Consider the following 18138-nt stretch of genomic DNA (forward strand, 5'->3'; position numbering starts at 1 on the left):
TTGCCTTTCAGTCCTGAGTTGCCTTTCAGTCCTGAGTTGCCTTTCAGTCCTGAGTTGCCCCTCAGTCCGGAGTTGCCCCTCAGTCCAAAGTTGCCCCTCAGTCCAGAGGCGTCCTTCAGTCCAGAGGTGTCCCTCAGTCCCGTGGGCCCATTTATTAGGGTTCCCAGGCCAAGGTTGGTGGCGAGGGTCACCGTTCCTAGGAGGCCACAGAAGCGGACTAAGACTATGGTGGAGTGGGGTCCACGTCCAGCGCCAGCGCGGACAGATGCCCACCCAGACCCTCCCCTATAGGTTCAGGGTTTGCGGCCGGAGTAAGCACCTTTGGGGTGGGGGGGGGGGGGGGGGGGGGTACTGTCACGTTCTGACCTTAGTTCCTTTGTTTTGCCTTTTGTTTTAGTATGGTCAGGGCGTGAGTTGGGTAGGTTGTCTATGTTCATTTTTCTGTGTTTGGCCTGATATGGTTCTCAATCAGAGGCAGCTGTCAATCGTTGTCCCTGATTGGGAACCATGTTTAGGTAGCCTGTTTTCTGTTGGTTTTGGTGGGTGGTTATTTTCAGTCTTTGTGTGTCTGCACCAGACAGAACTGTTTTCGGTTTTCCTTTTTGTTTCACTTTGTTAGTTTGTATTTTGTTGTATTCATTCTTATTAAAGTCATTATGGATACGTACCAGGCTGCGCATTGGTCTTCCGATCCTTCCTACTATTCCTCATCAGAGGAGGAAGAAGAAAGCCGTTACAGCGTGTTCAGTACTTGGAGAGTTTCCCTAATACCATATGGAGAAAAGGTTACTACTGGCCCTTCAGCACCACCTCCAACAACAGCAACCACACTTTCCTATGTCGTCTCCCATCCAGGGGTTAACCCAGCCCTACCCTGCTTAGCTTATGTAAACCAGTCGATTTTATCAATGCATTGTACTGTAAGGATGGATTTTATCATGCCATCCTTTTATAAAATGTCACTATGTAGAATTTTGCTTTATGATTGATGAATGGCTCTGAATCACACTTCTACACACCACATACAAGAATCCATAACGCCACATGACACAGATATGAAAGCATAGATCCCTACATCTCTCCTTCTCGGTCAATTATTCCACTGACTCGCCCCCTTTCTTTCTTTTTCGTACTCTCTCCCTCTCTCTCTCTCTCTCTCTCTCTCTCTCTCCTCTTTTGCTCTTCCCCTCTCTTTCACTCTCTCTCTCTCTCCTCTTTCTCTCTTCCCCTCCCTTTCTCTCTCTCTTTCTCCTCCTCGCTCTCTCCCCCTCACTCTCTTTCATTGTTCTCTCTCTATCTCATCTCTCTCTCTTGTTTTCTCTCTGTCCTCTCCCTCCCTCTATCTACTCTCTCTCCATCTCCCTATCTTCTCCCTCCTGTGTTTTCTCAGTTCATTAGACAAACACAAACAGGCTGGTCCCCCATGGTGTGGTAACTGCAGCCTGTACACACAAACACAGAACGTTTATCTCGCTCTCGCTCTCTCTCTTTCCTCTCTCTCACTCTCTCTCTCTTTCCTCTCTCTCACTCTCTCTCACTCTCTCTCTTGCGCTCTCTCGCTCTCTCTCACTCTCTCTCTCTTTCCTCTCTCTTGCTCTTTCCTCTCTCTCTATCTTTCCACTCTCTTGCTCTCTCTGCTCTCTCTCTTTGCTCTCTATCTCTGTTGCTCTCTCTCTTTACCCTGTCTCTCTCTTGCCTCTCTCTTACTCTCTCTCGCTCTCTCGCTATCACCCTCTCTCTCTTGCGCTCTCTCTTTGCTCTCTCTCTTTGCTCTCTCTCTTTGCCCTCTCTCTCTCTCTCTTGCTCTCTCTTTTGCTCTCTCTCTCGATCTCTCTCTCTCTCGCTCTCTCGCACGCTCTCTCTCTTGCACTCTCTCTTTGCTCTCTCTCTCTTTGCTCTCTCTCTTTGCCATCTCTCTCTCTCGCTCTCTCTTTTGCTCTCTCTCTCGCTCTCTCTCTTTTGCTCTCTCTCTCGCTCTCTCTCTTTTGCTATCTCTTTCCTATCTCTCTCTCTGTCCTCTCCCTCCCTCTCCATCCCTATATCTCTCTCTCTCCATCTCCCTATCTTCTCCCTCCTGTGTTCTCTCAGTTCATTAGACAAACACAAACAGGCTGGTCCCCCATGGTGTGGTAACTGCAGCCTGTACACACAAACACAGAAAAGGAGCCATGCTCATCCTATACACACTCAGACACCAGACTCCAAACTTCTATCAAACAGACACTGGACTCCAAACTTCTATCAAACAGACACTGGACTCCAAACTTCTATCAAACAGACACTGGACTCCAAACTTCTATCAAACAGACACTGTACTCCAAACTTCTATCAAACAGACACTGGACTCCAAACTTCTATCAAACAGACACTGTACTCCAAACTTCTATCAAACAGACACTGGACTCCAAACTTCTATCAAACAGACACTGTACTCCAAACTTCTATCAAACAGACACTGGACTCCAAACTTCTATCAAACAGACACTGTACTCCAAACTTCTATCAAACAGACACTGGACTCCAAACTTCTCTCAGGGCACCAGTCACCCCTTGAGGCAAGGATACTTGGACAGTAAGGCTAAAATTCAACAGGAATGTAGGGAGGCTTTATTTGCATTCTATTCCACAGTCACAAACATCTGATTCAACTTGACTGATTACATACGCATGCATGGGAATGCACACACGTGCAGGCACACACACACACATACAAACACACACACACACAAACCCTGTCAGGTCACATATCGAGTTTTCCTTTCTTGTGTAATTGGTATATACAGTAGACAGACATCAACAACCTGACCTATGACCTCACCAGCAGTGTGGGCCAATCAGACGCCAAGGGACGGAGCCAGGAGTATGCCGGCCAAGCTGTGACTGTGGGAGACTAATGAACTAATTGATCAGGGTGGAAGCCTCTGGCCGTCACTGTTCCTCAGAGGTTCATACAGCCAATGAGGCCGATACAAGGGCCAAACCACAGTACGTCACAGTCAGAGACAGATCTTTATATGACCACAGGCAAACTAGCTCTCCACAATACAGATAGTCTCCAGACAGTTTATATTCATAAAATTCCTAAGAATATATTATTTGGCCATTAGTGAAAAGGTGGTCTGAATCTGAAGTTCGATGTACGTGGTTATGTGATTCGAAGTCTGTCCCATCAAACACACACACACACACACACACACACACACACATACACACACACACACACACACACACACACACACACACACACACACACACACACACACACACACACACACACACACACACACACCCACACACACACACACACACACAGTAAGATAGACAAAAACACAGACAGACACACGAACAGATGGACACAGACATGATTCACACAAAAATGCACCCATCAGATTCCCCACAACAAAAGTCATTGCCAGCGCCATCAATGATGTTCCTCCCTACAAAGAGACTGTGTCATGTCAAGCAATGGCCCACTGGCTTTAAGGATGTTCAGTAAGCCAGAGATTGTTACGGTTTTGTTGTAATGAAATAGCCGTCTAATTGACATCTCAATTAAAATATGTGCATTTCCTCAATTGACAATTTAACCATTTAAACGACACAGGGCCTCAGCTCAGACTAAATCCCATGCCATGATTACCTATGGACTTTCTGAGAAGATTTGATGAAAGCTAGTCATCTCTTAGTATCATAGTATCTTAGTAGCCTCTTCTAGCTCTGCGATAGTGGATACTGCTGAACCTTACCTCTCTTATTGCAGGGTCGCAGCTGACGGCTCTAGTCTAGCTACAGTACCAAACAGCATACAGCCCATGCACTTCCGAGCTCAGCCTGTTCCCAGAACTGTTGTGCTGTACTGCCAACTTCCTAGGTCGTCATTGGCATAACGAGAGCCAGAGAGGGCTATTCGGAGCAAACAGCGGAACGGCTGCTCAGGGCCTAGACTAGGTCTAGCAGCCCTCTCTCTCCCTCCCTCCCCAGACCCCATCTCTGTTCAGCCTACATGTGATGTGAGGGGTCAATGTGTACACCACAAGAATGAAGCAACCACTCAATGTGGGGATGTTTGTGCATTTTCCTTATCCCTCCCACCCTCTCTCAGCCACTTGCTCCCTATAGACCTGACCTGGCTCCTTTGAGAGTGCTTCCCTTCCCCACTGTGAAGCAGCCTTCTTAGGCATCTCACAGACCATTCTCTACCTTATTGCTCCAGGTCTTCCATGGAGAGTGGTCACGTGACACAGCATTTGTATTAATGGGTGAAATGCATTGGCTTTGTGTTCCATGCTGAATAGCATCTCTCAGTGTGGCACATATAAAGTGTTTGAAATGTGAGGGACAACTTAAGATTGAGGGAAAGCAGGATCCGTAAAATGTGCCTCGCCTTATCTTCCTCAAACGGCAGCCCTTACATAAATGCCAGTGCACATTGACAAATGGGACTGGTTATGTGAGAGTTAGCTCACCCTCCTGGCTTCCATCCAGCCAGCTCAGCTCCACCCCGGGTCTCTCAATGAGCTTGACCTACCACTGACCAAAGCTGGTTTCTCAAGCTCATCTCTCCACCTATTGCCTCATGTTTAATCTCCCAGCTCTTTCATTAGGAACACACCGTGTGTTACTTCTAAAGCAATGAACTGGCCAAAGCTCATTTAAAGCTAGATCGAGACCAGGGCTCTTTTGTACACAGTAGGAATGCCAGAGATGTTGGTTGAAGTTTGGGTTCCTATACCAGGGGTGAACATAACTATGGCAACACAGGCGCAAGGTCAGCTCAACCATAGGAGTGCTACAATACCGATGCCCTCGGTTTCTCATTCCAGTCAGGCCTGACCCAAATTACAATATCCTGGGAAAAACACTGTCCCCAACAACACACATGCGCACGCACATGCACGGCCACGCACAAATACTCTCTGTCAAACACACTCACATACACTGCAAGCCTAGGTCTTTATAAGAGGACACCTAACAGAGACAATAAAATGACTAGTCTAATGATATGCTCGGAGAATGAATGGGTTATGTTCTGGTGGGCGTGCACCTCTGTAGAATTGTGAAACTTGACTGATGGAGTGATTCAAGCAGTTGTGCTACAATATGAAGAAAACCCAAATATCGTTTTAGACTAGAGGAAACATAGATGTTCTTATAAGTCTTGAAGTTTGCAACGAGTCCTACAGCATACTAAGTATTTGGATAAATGTTACTTTTGGAGTTAATCCCTTACTGTAACGCAAACACTAAATATTACAGGGAGACGGTAAACACAAAGCAGCTTTCTCTACTATTGTTCTCATTTCCTCATGAGCTTGTTTTGAGCTTCTTGTTCTTTACTGTTCTATTTGTCTCTCATACGAAGCCTGAGAGGGAAATATATCCAATTTAAATTATAAATCCTTTGTTAATAATGGAAAAACAAGAGCTTTTATGTTCATATACCTGAGCCTTTCACGTTCCGAACTGAATAAACCATGGAAAACACATGGACAATCAAGATGGTTTACAGCAACAGTGTGCTGAAAGGGATACAAAAAAACACCCATAGCTTGTGGTGATTAGTATCTGAAACCATAAATTATAATCGAGAAAAAAAACTTCACAAAAAGGCTCTCGAGCTATACTTTGGTTTGTCGCAGTATTTAGTGTATTATTAGCCTGGGACGTGGCACGACATCCAAAACAAAGCAAGCCAGAGAACACTTACTACACAGAGAGTTAATAATGATGCTGCCAACTCAAAGACACCAGTTCCACTATCCCACAAAACAAACATTCCCCCTACGCTCCTTCTGCCATCACTAATTGTCCATATCTGTCTAGGCTACAGTTGGACTCATCTGATTGAGTCTCGGCCCATTCATACTCCACAGCCTCCCAGCATTGCTAGTCCCTGTCTCACTCTCACAGTTCTGAAATCTCCCTTCTCATCTCAGCCCCAATAGCTTCACACGCCACATCTCTCCTGGTCACCCAACTACCACCACACATCCAAGTGTGCACCTTGCTCCGGTTATAAGTACTTACTTTGAACTGGAGGTCTGGTGGTTGTTCCAACGCTTTGCAATAGTTTGTGAACTCTCCTCTCATCTGCTCCTCACCCCTCCTGTCAGTCTCTCTCTCTCTAATTCTCTCTCTCTCTACCTCCCTCTCTTTCTTTCACTTACTCTCTCACTCTTGTCTCTCCACAAGTCTGGGCAAACGATAGCTGTTTTCAACCCCTCTCTCTCTCTTTCTCTCTCTCTCTCTCTCTCTCTCGCTCTCTTTCTCTCACCCTCTCATTTCTGTTGCTGAGAGAGGAGGGCGTTCTGAAAAGCTTGGTTTCCTGACTCGTGATCAGGATCTCATTGCCACAAGGTCACTCCAGGGACGGCCCGCTTGGCAGGGGAGCAGCACTCAGAGAGAGAGAAGAGAGAAAGAGGGGGTAGAGAGGGAGGCAGGAGGGAGGAGAGGGAGCACTTAGCGACAGAACTGGAGCTATGTAGTCACACTGGGGACAGAGAAAGAGAGCGAGAGAGCGAGAGGTTGGGTTGATTTGGGTTGGGGTGGGGTGGGGTTAGCTACAGATGGGCTCTGACAGGATACACCTACTCATTCAAGGGTTTTTCTTTATTTTTACTATTTTCTACATTGTAGAATATGGGTGAAGACATCACAACTATGAAATAACACATATGGAATCATGTAGCAACCAAAAAAGTGTTAAACAAATCAAAATATATTTTACCTTGAAGACAGACTTGATGACAGCTTTGCACACTATTGACATTCTCTCAACCAGCTTCATGAGGCAGTCACCTGGAATGAAGTTCAAATAACAGGTGTGCCTTCTTAAAAGTTAATTTGTGGAATTTCTTTCCTTTTTAATGCATTTGAGACAATCAGTTGTGTTGTGACAAGGTAGGGGGGTATACATTTAAAAGCCCTATTTGGTAAAAGACCAAGTCCATATTCTGGCAAGAACAGCTCAAATAAGCAAAGAGAAATGACAGTCCATCATTACTTGAAGACATGAAGGTCAGTCAATACAGAATATTTCAAGAACTTTGAAAGTTTATTCAAGTGCAGTCGCAAAAATCGAGCTATGATGAAACTGGCTCTCATGAGAACCACCACAGGATTTGGAAGACCCAGAGTTACCTCTGCTGCAGAGGATAAGTTTATTAGAGTTACCAGCCTCAGAAATTGCAGCCCACATAAATGTTTCACCGAGTTTAAGTAACAGACTGCAGAGTGAAGGAAAAGCAGCCAACAAGTACTCAGCATATGTGGGAACTCCTTCAAGACTGTTGGAAAAGCTGGAAGTTGGTTGAGAGAATGCCAAGAGCGTGCAAAGCTTTCATCATGGCTATTTGAACAATCTCAAATGTAAAATATATTTTGATTATTTTTAACACTTTCTTGGTTACTACATGATTCCATATGTGTTATTTTATAGTTGCGATGTCTTCACTATTATTCTACAATTTAGAAAATAGTGAAAATAAAGAAAAACTCTTGAATGAGTAGGTCTTCTAAAACTTTGGACCGGTAGTGTACATGTACATACATTTGCATCTTTGCTCAAGTGCATGTAATGACTGACAATATTCCAGAAATGAATGGCAGTGACATCTAGTCTACAGGGTGGTCAAAGTGGTTCCTTTGTCAGCTTCTTAAATGACTGATTACATATTGATCAATGGCGATAATTATTTTTTGGTCCACCAAGCCCAAAATTGTTATGGTGAGTAAAAAAATATACTTTTGATTTCACCTAAATGTAACATTCTTTCATAAAGAGAATGTTCAACTTTATAAAATAAAATGTTCCCATCTCAAAAGAAAAAATGTATTACTGTAGTAAGAGCCTCTCTTTAGCTTAATTAAATAATGACAAGAAAGCTAAGCTATTTAAAAAATATGGTATTTGAGCTATCGGTTTAAATAAAAACGATACTTCGTACAACACTCCACAATATGTCAAAATGTAGGTGTAGGTCTTGTGCTTCCAATGAGTGGTATTTTATGGATCTACAGTGGATGGTTAGCTGGGTTATGGTGTGTTCGTATCCAAGTGGGGAGTTGGAATTTACCTCATCTGGGGAAAATCCACTTGAACGGCACTCAAACTGGTAATTAGTAGTTAAATCAGCCATGAAGCCCCTTGTGACAGGGGGAAAGGAAGCTTGTTGACTGCAGCAGGGAGGGGCAATTGAGTGCGCCTCAAAAAATATATACATATTTTTTAATACATTTCTAGCCTGTCTATCTATGGGTAACAGGGTTGACAAATTATGCTCAAGCCGTTCAGTTTTTCACCACAAAGCACCAGAAAATAGCCAAAAAGAGTAGAACCAGCTCACCTGCTTTAACACTATGATTTGACTATTAGATGTTTAATTTTTCTTTTGAAATACATTTTTAAAAAGGAATAGTTTCTTAAAACAAGAGTTCAGTTCATGTCACAGGGTTGACCTTAAAATGAGGGACATATGTAAATGAATCACTAATCACTTGAAATAAATAAAAAAATTCTGAAATAACTTTGTCAAAGCAACGAAATAACTATGGCTTTACAATAATGATGAAAACGTGAAGCATTTTGGGGGGTTTGTGGCTTAAAATCTTCCTAGAAGTCTCAGAGGGTCCACGGAGAGACATGTCAAAATACTGAATTTTGTCACTTTAGCCTTTACTGAAAATCAAATGTATTGAATTCTCCATGTGGTCTATATTAAAGGGTACTTAATTTCAGAAAGTATTCAGACTCCTTGACTTTTTCCACATTTTGTTGTATAGCAGCCTGACTTTAAAATGTATTAAATTTAGATTTTTGGCACTGGCCTACACACTATACCAAAATATGCATCCTGTTTGCAACAAGGCACTAAAGTAACACTGCAAAAAATTTGGCAAAGCAATTCACTTTTTGTCCTGAATACAAAGTGTTATGTTTGGGGCAAATCCAATACAACACATTACTAAGTACCACTCTCCATATTTTCAAGCATAGTGGTGGCTGCATCATCTTATGGGTATGCTTGTCATCGTTAAGGACTGGAGAGTTTTTCAGGATAAAAAAATACGGAATTAGCAAAATCTTGGAGGAAAACTTGGTTCAGTCTGCTTTCCACCAGACACTGGGAGATTAATTCACCTTTCAGAGGGACAATAACATTAAACACAAGGCCAAATCTACACTGGAATTGCTTACCAAGAAGACTGAATGATACTGAGTGGCTGAGTAACAGTTTTGACTTAAATCTACTTGAAAATCTATGGCAAGACCTGAAAATGGTTGTCTAGCAATGTTCAACAACCTATTTGACAGAGCTTGCAGAATTTTGAAAAAATGAATGGGCAAATGTTGCACAATCTGTGTGTGGAAAGCTCTTAGAGTTTCCCAGCTGTAATCACTGCTAGGTAAGTGTTTCAAATCGTCTACTAATTGGTTGATGTCATTGGAAACACATATTCCTCTATGTTTGTTACTACAAAACATAGAAACGTGCCATCTTCACATATGTTGCTGTTGGTGTGGTGTTGGAGATGATTTTTTGACTTTTTGATTTCACCTTTATTTAACCAGGTAGGCCAGTTGATAACAAGTTCTCATTTACAACTGCGACCTGGCCAAGATAAAGCAATGCAAAGCAGTGCAACACAAACAGCAACACAGAGTTACACATGGAATAAACAAACGTACAGTCAATAACACAATAGAAAAAAAAGTCTATATACAGTGTGTGCAAATGGCGTGAGGAGGTAAGGCAATAAATAGGCAATAGTAGTGAAGTAATTACAGTTTTGCAAATTAACACTGGATTGATAGATGTGCAGATGATGATGTGCAAGTAGAAATACTGGTGTACAAAAGAGCAAAAAAGTAAATAAAAACAATATGGGGATGAGGTAGGTAGATTGGATGGGCTATTTACAGATTGGCTGTGTACAGCTGCAGCAATCTGTAAACTGCTCAGATAGCTGATGTTTACAGTTAGTGAGGGAGATATAAGTCTCCAACTTCAGCAATATTTGCAATTCGTTCCAGTCATTGGCAGCAGAGAACTGGAAGGAAAGGCGGCCAAATGAGGTGTTGGCTTTGGGGATGACAGTGAGATATACCTGCTGGAGAGCGTGCTATGGGTGAGTGTTGTTATCGTGACCAGTGAGCTGAGATAAGGCGGAGCTTTAGCTAGCAAAGACTTAAAGATGACCTAGAGCCAGTGTGTTGGCGAGGAATATGTAGCAAGGGCCAGCTGACGAGAGCATACAGGTCTCTGTTGTGGGTGGTATATGGGGCTTTGGAAACAAAACGGATGGCACTGGAATAGACTGCATACAATTTGTTGAGTGATGATGAATATGAAGTTGAAACATTTAGAAACTTCCCTTTAAAGGTTATGCTTGGACACTGCCAGCTCTGCAGTCTTCATTAGACTGATATAAGTGCATGTGATACCAAAGAGCCTACTATGACAGTAAGACAGTCACCATTTTGTTACAATATGATTTGGCCAATTTTTTGTATTTGCCATACATTCTAATCTAAGAATATATTTCTTACAAATATATCTAAATGAATGTTGGAATATATTTTACTAAACATTTCCAAATACATTTTAAAATATATTTACCAAATATTTTGACAAATACATTTGAAAATAGATTCTAAAATTGATTCTTTAATGTATTTCAGAATGTATTTTGAAATATAGTAAATACATTTTCTGATGCATTTAACATATATTGTGATATAGACTTGACATACATTTATATATACATTTTAAATACATTCCGTAATATATTTTGGAATGTATTTCAAATGCATTAAATAAAATACAAATTATACATAATTTGGCCAATTTTTTATATTTAATGTATCCTAAAAAAGTATCTAAAACTATTTTAAATGGGGGTTTTTTCGATATGAGTATAGTCAAAATACTATTGAGTGATAGGAGTTTGGATCAGTTAGACTTTTAACTGGTATCATTCTCAATCGACAGCACTGTACTTCTGTCGACTACAACTGCGTTCGAGAAAGAAATAAACTTTCTGAAAACTCTCCGTCTTCTCAATTAACTTCAGTTCTAATTTGCTGTGGGATCCTCTTAATGGTGGCACTTTAACAAGTGGTAGGAGGATAATCACGTCCGCTGCGGAGCAGATGGCTGCATATGACCTTATAGGAAGCGTCTCCCCCTGTTGCAGCTGGTTCCGACCGGTTTCGACAGATTACAGCACACTGAATCAATAACCCGTGCCATTAACGCTGGATATTCCACAGCCCATGTACAATACTGACGTCAGACTAACACTGCCCATACAGACAGGCATGCGGGCACAAACACACACACACACAGCCTTGTGTTTCATAACAGGAGCTTGAGCCTAGACGTACTACTAGACAGGCCTTTGATGCTGGTTTCGAAGTATTTATCAGAATGTTTGTTGAATGTCTGTTTTATCAATCCAATTTGAAATCAAATATCTGTTTGAAAAGATCTAATCTCTTTATGGAATGTATTTAGATTGCTGGAAAGTGCCTTTCTCTACCGCATTAGACAAAATGAAAGGACTGAGTATTGTCCAATTTATAGAGGAGGACCCACCCTGTGTTGTCGGTAGAGGAAGAGAAAGCTCTGCACTGCATTATATGCTTAAAATGCCAATTTGAACCATCAGCTCACATGCAGCCTCTTCTATCGGTGTCACACTATAGTTAAAGTAACTCTTTCATTTGAGTCATTCATCAGGAAAACATCATCAATGGTCATTCGCCAGTATGAGTCATGGTCCCAGGTGGTGAAATGCCACTCCACCATCCCCTTCCTTCTCATATTCTTCTCATCAATAATGAACTCACTCCATTTGCTCCCCTCCCCTAAGTGTGTTATATGTCCCAGTATGTCCCTCTTGAGCTCTTTCAATGATGCCATTTTCATCAACTTATTGAATGAGAAATGAGACACGATGTGTTCGAGACGCGATGAAAAAGGTCTCGGTCAACACCAGCCGTTTTATTCTATTCATTCAACCCAGAACAACTGTGGATTCACCATTACCTCAGGGCACCGCTCTCAAAAACACAATTCACAAGCAGAGGACGTTGAAAATTGCTCTCTCCAGCAGGTCCAGTTCCTACCTCATTATTTTTAATCCGTTTAAGCTGGTTGTTGGCCCTATGAACCTGGCAGAATATAAGGGTTTTTTCTACCATTAGGTTAGCCCCACCCCATCCAATCCCTGTTTCTACCATTAGGTTAGCCCCACCCCATCCCTGTTTCTACCATTAGGTTAGCCGCATCCCATCCCTGTTTCTACCATTAGGTTAGCCCTATCCCATCCCTGTTTCTACCATTAGGTCAGCCCCATCCCATCCCTGTTTCTAACATTAGGTTAGCCGTATCCCATCCCTGTTTCTACCATTAGGTTAGCCCCATCCCATCCCTGTTTGTACCGTTAGGTTAGCCCTATCCCATCCCTGTTTCTACCATTAGGTTAGCCCCATCCCAACCCTGTTTGTACCATTAGGTTAGCCCTATCCCATCCCTGTTTCTACCATTAGGTTAACCCAACCCAATCCTGTTTCTACCATTAGGTTAGCCCCATCCCACCCCATCCCTGTTTCTACCATTAGGATAGCCCCATCCCATCCCTGTTTCTACCATTAGGTTAGCCCCACCCCATCCCTGTTTCTACCATTAGGTTAGCCCCATCCCATCCCTGTTTCTACCATTAGGTTAGCCCCATCCCACCCCATCCCTGTTTCTACCATTAGGTTAGCCCCATCCCACCCCATCCATGTTTCTACCATTAGGTTAGCCCCACCCCATCCCTGTTTCTACCATTAGGTTAGCCCCATCCCATCCCCATCCCTGTTTCTACCATTAGGTTAGCCCCACCCCATCCCTGTTTCTACCATTAGGTTAGCCCCATCCCACCCCATCCCTGTTTCTACCATTAGGTTAGCCCCACCCCACCCCATCCCTGTTTCTACCTTTAGGTTAGCCCCACCCCATCCCTGTTTCTACCATTAGGTTAGCCCCATCCCACCCCATCCATGTTTCTACCATTAGGTTAGCCCCACCCCATCCCTGTTTCTACAATTAGGTTAGCCCCAACCCACCCCATCCCTGTTTCTACCATTAGGTTAGCCCCACCCCAAACCTGTTTCTACCATTAGGTTAGCCCCATCCAACCCCATCCATGTTTCTACCATTAGGTTAGCCCCACCCCATCCCTGTTTGTACCATTAGGTTAGCCCCATCCCACCCCATCCCTGTTTGTACCATTAGGTTAGCCCCATACCATCCCTGTTTGTACCATTAGGTTAGCCCCATCCCATCCCTGTTTGTAACATTAGGTTAGCCCCATCCCACCCCATCCCTGTTTCTACCATTAGGTTAGCCCCATCCCATCCCATCCCTGTTTCTACCATTAGGTTAGCCCCATCCCATCCCTGTTTGTACCATTAGGTTAGCCCCATCCCATCCCATCCCTGTTTGTACCATTAGGTTAGCCCCATCCCACGCCATCCCTGTTTGTACCATTAGGTTAGCCCCATCCCATCCCTGTTTGTACCATTAGGTTAGCCCCATCCCACCCCATCCCTGTTTGTATCATTAGGTTACCCCCATCCCACCCCATCCCTGTTTCTACCATTAGGTTAGCCCCATCCCACCCCTGTTTCTACCATTAGGTTAGCCCCATCCCATCCCTGTTTCTACCATTAGGTTAGCCCCACCCCATCCCTGTTTCTACCATTAGGTTAGCCCAATCCCATCCCCGTTTGTACCATTAGGTTAGCCCCACCCCATCCCTGTTTCTACCATTAGGTTAGCCCCATCCCATCCATGTTTCTACCATTAGGTTAGCCCCATCCCATCCCTGTTTCTCCCATTAGATTAGCCCCATCCCACCCCATCCCTGTTTCTACCATTAGGTTAGCCCCAACCCACCCCATCCCTGTTTCTACCATTAGGTTAGCCCCACCCCATCCCTGTTTCTACCATTAGGTTAGCCCCATCCCATCCCTGTTTCTACCATTAGGTTAGCCCCATCCCATCCCTGTGTCTACCATTAGGTTAGCCCCATCCCATCCCTGTTTGTACCATTAGGTTAGCCCCAACCCATCCCTGTTTCAACCATTAGGTTAGCCCAACCCCATCCCTGTTTCTACCATTAGGTTTGCCCTATCCCATCCCTGTTTCTACAATTAGGTTAGCCACATCCCATCCCTGTTTCTACCATTAGGTTAGCCCCATCCCACCCCATCCCTGTTTCTACCATTAGGTTTGCCCCATCCCATCCCTGTTTCTACCATTAGGTTAGCCCCATCCCTGTTTCTACTATTAGGTTAGCCCCATCCCATCCCTGTTTCTACCATTAGGTTAGCCCCATCCCATCCCTGTTTGTACCATTAGGTTAACCCCACCCCATCCCTGTTTCTACCATTAGGTTAGCCCCACCCCATCCCTGTTTCTACCATTAGGTTAGCCCCATCCCATCCCTGTTTGTACCATTAGGTTAGCCCCATCCAATCCCTGTTTCTACCATTAGGTTAGCCCCATCCCATCCCTGTTTCTACCATTAGGTTAGCCCCATCCCATCCCTGTTTCTACCATTTGGTTAGCCCCATCCCATCCCTGTTTCTACCATTAGGTTAGCCCTATCCCATCCCTGTTTCTACCATTAGGTTAGCCCCATCCCATCCCTGTTTGTACCATTAGGTTAGCCCCATCCCATCCCTGTTTCTACTTTTAGGTTAGCCCCATCCCATCCCTGTTTCTACCATTAGGTTAGCCCCATCCCATCCCTGTTTGTACCATTAGGTTAGCCCCACCCCATCCCTGTTTCTACCATTAGGTTAGCCCCACCCCATCCCTGTTTGTACCATTAGGTTAGCCCCATCCCATCCCTGTTTCTACCATTAGGTTAGTCCTATCCCATCCCTGTTTCTACCATTAAGTTAGCCCCATCCCATCCCTGTTTCTACCATTAGGTTAGCCCCATCCCATCCCTGTTTCTACCATTAGGTTAGCCCCACCCCATCCCTGTTTCTACCATTAGGTTAGCCCCACCCCATCCCTGTTTCTACCATTAGGTTAGCCCCATCCCATCCCTGTTTCTACCATTAGGTTAGCCCCACCCCATCCCTGTTTGTACCATTAGGTTAGCCCCATCCCACCCCATCCCTGTTTGTACCATTAGGTTAGCCCCATCCCACCCATCCCTGTTTCTACCATTAGGTTAGCCCCATCCCATCCCTGTTTCTACCATTAGGTTAGCCCCATCCCATCCCTGTTTCTACCATTAGGTTAGCCCCACCCCATCCCTGTTTCTACCATTAGGTTAGCCCCATCCCACCCCATCCCTGTTTCTACCATTAGGTTAGCCCCATCCCATCCCTGTTTCTACCATTAGGTTAGCCCCACCCCATCCCTGTTTCTACCATTAGGTTAGCCCCACACCATCCCTGTTTCTACCATTAGGTTAGCCCCACCCCATCCCTGTTTGTACCATTAGGTTAGCCCCATCCCACCCCATCCCTGTTTGTACCATTAGGTTAGCCCCATCCCACCCCATCCCTGTTTCTACCATTAGGTTAGCCCCATCCCATCCCTGTTTCTACCATTAGGTTAGCCCCATCCCATCCCTGTTTCTACCATTAGGTTAGCCCCACCCCATCCCTGTTTCTACCATTAGGTTAGCCCCATCCCATCCCTGTTTCTAACATTAGGTTAGCCCCATCCCATCCCTGTTTCTAACATTAGGTTAGCCCCATCCCACCCCATCCCTGTTTCTACCATTAGGTTAGCCCCATCCCATCCCTGTTTCTACCATTAGGTTAGCCCCATCCCATCCCTGTTTCTACCATTAGGCTAGCCCCTTCCCATCCCTGTTTCTACTATTAGGTTAGCCCCATCCCATCCCTGTTTCTACCATTAGGTTAGCCCCATCCCATCCCTGTTTGTACCATTAGGTTAGCCCCACCCCATCCCTGTTTCTACCATTAGGTTAGCCCCACCCCATCCCTGTTTCTACCATTAGGTTAGCCCCATCCCATCCCTGTTTCTACCATTAGGTTAGCCCCATCCCATCCCTGTTTCTACCATTAGGTTAGCCCCATCCCATCCCTGTTTCTACCATTAGGTTAGCCCCATCCCATCCCTGTTTCTACCATTAGGTTAGCCCCACCCCATCCCTGTTTCTACCATTAGGTTAGCCTCATCCCACCCCATCCCTGTTTCTACCATTAGGTTAGCCCTATCCCATCCCTGTTTCTACCATTAAGTTAGCCCCAACCCACCCCATCCCTGTTTCTACCATAAGGTTAGCCCCATCCCACCCCATCCCTGTTTCTACCATTAGGTTAATCCCATCCCACCCCATCCCTGTTTGTACCATTAGGTTAGCCCCATCCCACCCCATCCCTGTTTGTACCATTAGGTTAGCCCCATCCCACCCCATCCCTGTTTCTACCATTAGGTTAGCCCCATCCCATCCCTGTTTGTACCATTAGGTTAGCCCCACCCCATCCCTGTTTCTACCATTAGGTTAGCCCCACCCCATCCCTGTTTGTACCATTAGGTTAGCCCCATCCCATCCCTGTTTCTACCATTAGGTTAGCCCCATCCCATCCCTGTTTCTACCATTAGGTTAGCCCCATCCCACCCCATCCCTGTTTCTACCATTAGGTTAGCCCAATCCCATCCCTGTTTCTACCATTAGGTTAGCCCCATCCCATCCCTGTTTCTACCATTAGGTTAGCCCCATCCCACCCCATCCCTGTTTCTACCATTAAGTTAGCCCCAACCCACCCCATCCCTGTTTCTACCATTAGATTAGCCCCACCCCATCCCTGTTTCTACCATTAGGTTAGCCCCACCCCATCCCTGTTTCTACCATTAGGTTAGCCCCATCCCATCCCTGTTTCTACCATTAGGTTAGCCCCATCCCATCCCTGTTTGTACCATTAGGTTAGCCCCATCCCATCCCTGTTTCAACAATTAGGTTAGCACCACCCCATCCCTGTTTCTACCATTAGGTTAGCCCTATCCCATCCCTGTTTCTACCATTAGGTTAGCCCTATCCCATCCCTGTTTCTACCATTAGGTTAGCCACATGCCATCCCTGTTTGTACCATTAGGTTAGCCCCATCCCATCCCTGTTTGTACCATTAGGTTAGCCCCATCCCATCCCTGTTTCTACCATTAGGTTAGCCCCACCCCATCTTTGTTTCTACCATTAGGTTAGCCCCATCCAATCCCTGTTTCTACCATTAGGTTAGCCCCATCCCATCCCTGTTTCTACCATTAGGTTAGCCCCATCCCATCCCTGTTTCTACCATTAGGTTAGCCCCACCCCATCCCTGTTTCTACCATTAGGTTAGCCCCATCCCATCCCTGTTTCTACCATTAGGTAAGCCCCATCCCATCCCTGTTTGTACCATTAGGTTAGCCCCATCCCATCCCTGTTTCTACCATTAGGTTAGCCCCACCCCATCCCTGTTTCTACCATTAGGTTAGCCCCATCCCATCCCTGTTTCTACCATTAGGTTAGCCCCATCCCATCCCTGTTTCTACCATTAGGTTAGCCCCATCCCATCCCTGTTTCTACCATTAGGTTAGCCCCATCCCACCCCATCCCTGTTTCTACCATTAGGTTAGCCCCAACCCACCCCATCCCTGTTTCTACCATTAGGTTAGCCCCACCCCATCCCTGTTTCTACCATTAGGTTAGCCCCATCCCATCCCTGTTTCTACCATTAGGTTAGCCCCATCCCATCCCTGTTTCTACCATTAGGTTAGCCCCATCCCATCCCTGTTTGTACCATTAGGTTAGCCCCATCCCATCCCTGTTTCAACAATTAGGTTAGCACCACCCCATCCCTGTTTCTACCATTAGGTTAGCCCTATCCCATCCCTGTTTCTACCATTAGGTTAGCCCTATCCCATCCCTGTTTCTACCATTAGGTTAGCCCCATCCCATCCCTGTTTGTACCATTAGGTTAGCCCCATCCCATCCCTGTTTCTACCATTAGGTTAGCCCCATCCCATCCCTGTTTCTACCATTAAGTTAGCCCCACCCCATCCCTGTTTGTACCATTAGGTTAGCCCCATCCCATCCCTGTTTCTACCATTAGGTTAG

At 45.0% G+C, this 18138-nt stretch overlaps 1 protein-coding gene across 1 annotated transcript in view; it reads right to left on the minus strand.

Annotated features, from left to right (window-relative positions):
* LOC129864900 (pleiotrophin-A-like) overlaps window positions 1–6298 on the minus strand; it is a 60143-nt gene extending 53845 nt beyond the window's left edge. The window contains exon 1 of the mRNA XM_055937215.1: window positions 6028–6298. The gene's annotated coding sequence lies outside the window, so the exon portion shown is untranslated. The remainder of the gene's footprint in view (window positions 1–6027) is intronic.
* Between the last annotated feature and the right edge of the window lie 11840 nt (window positions 6299–18138).

Source organism: Salvelinus fontinalis, chromosome 11, assembly GCF_029448725.1.
Source record: "Salvelinus fontinalis isolate EN_2023a chromosome 11, ASM2944872v1, whole genome shotgun sequence".
Lineage (NCBI taxonomy): Eukaryota > Metazoa > Chordata > Actinopteri > Salmoniformes > Salmonidae > Salvelinus > Salvelinus fontinalis.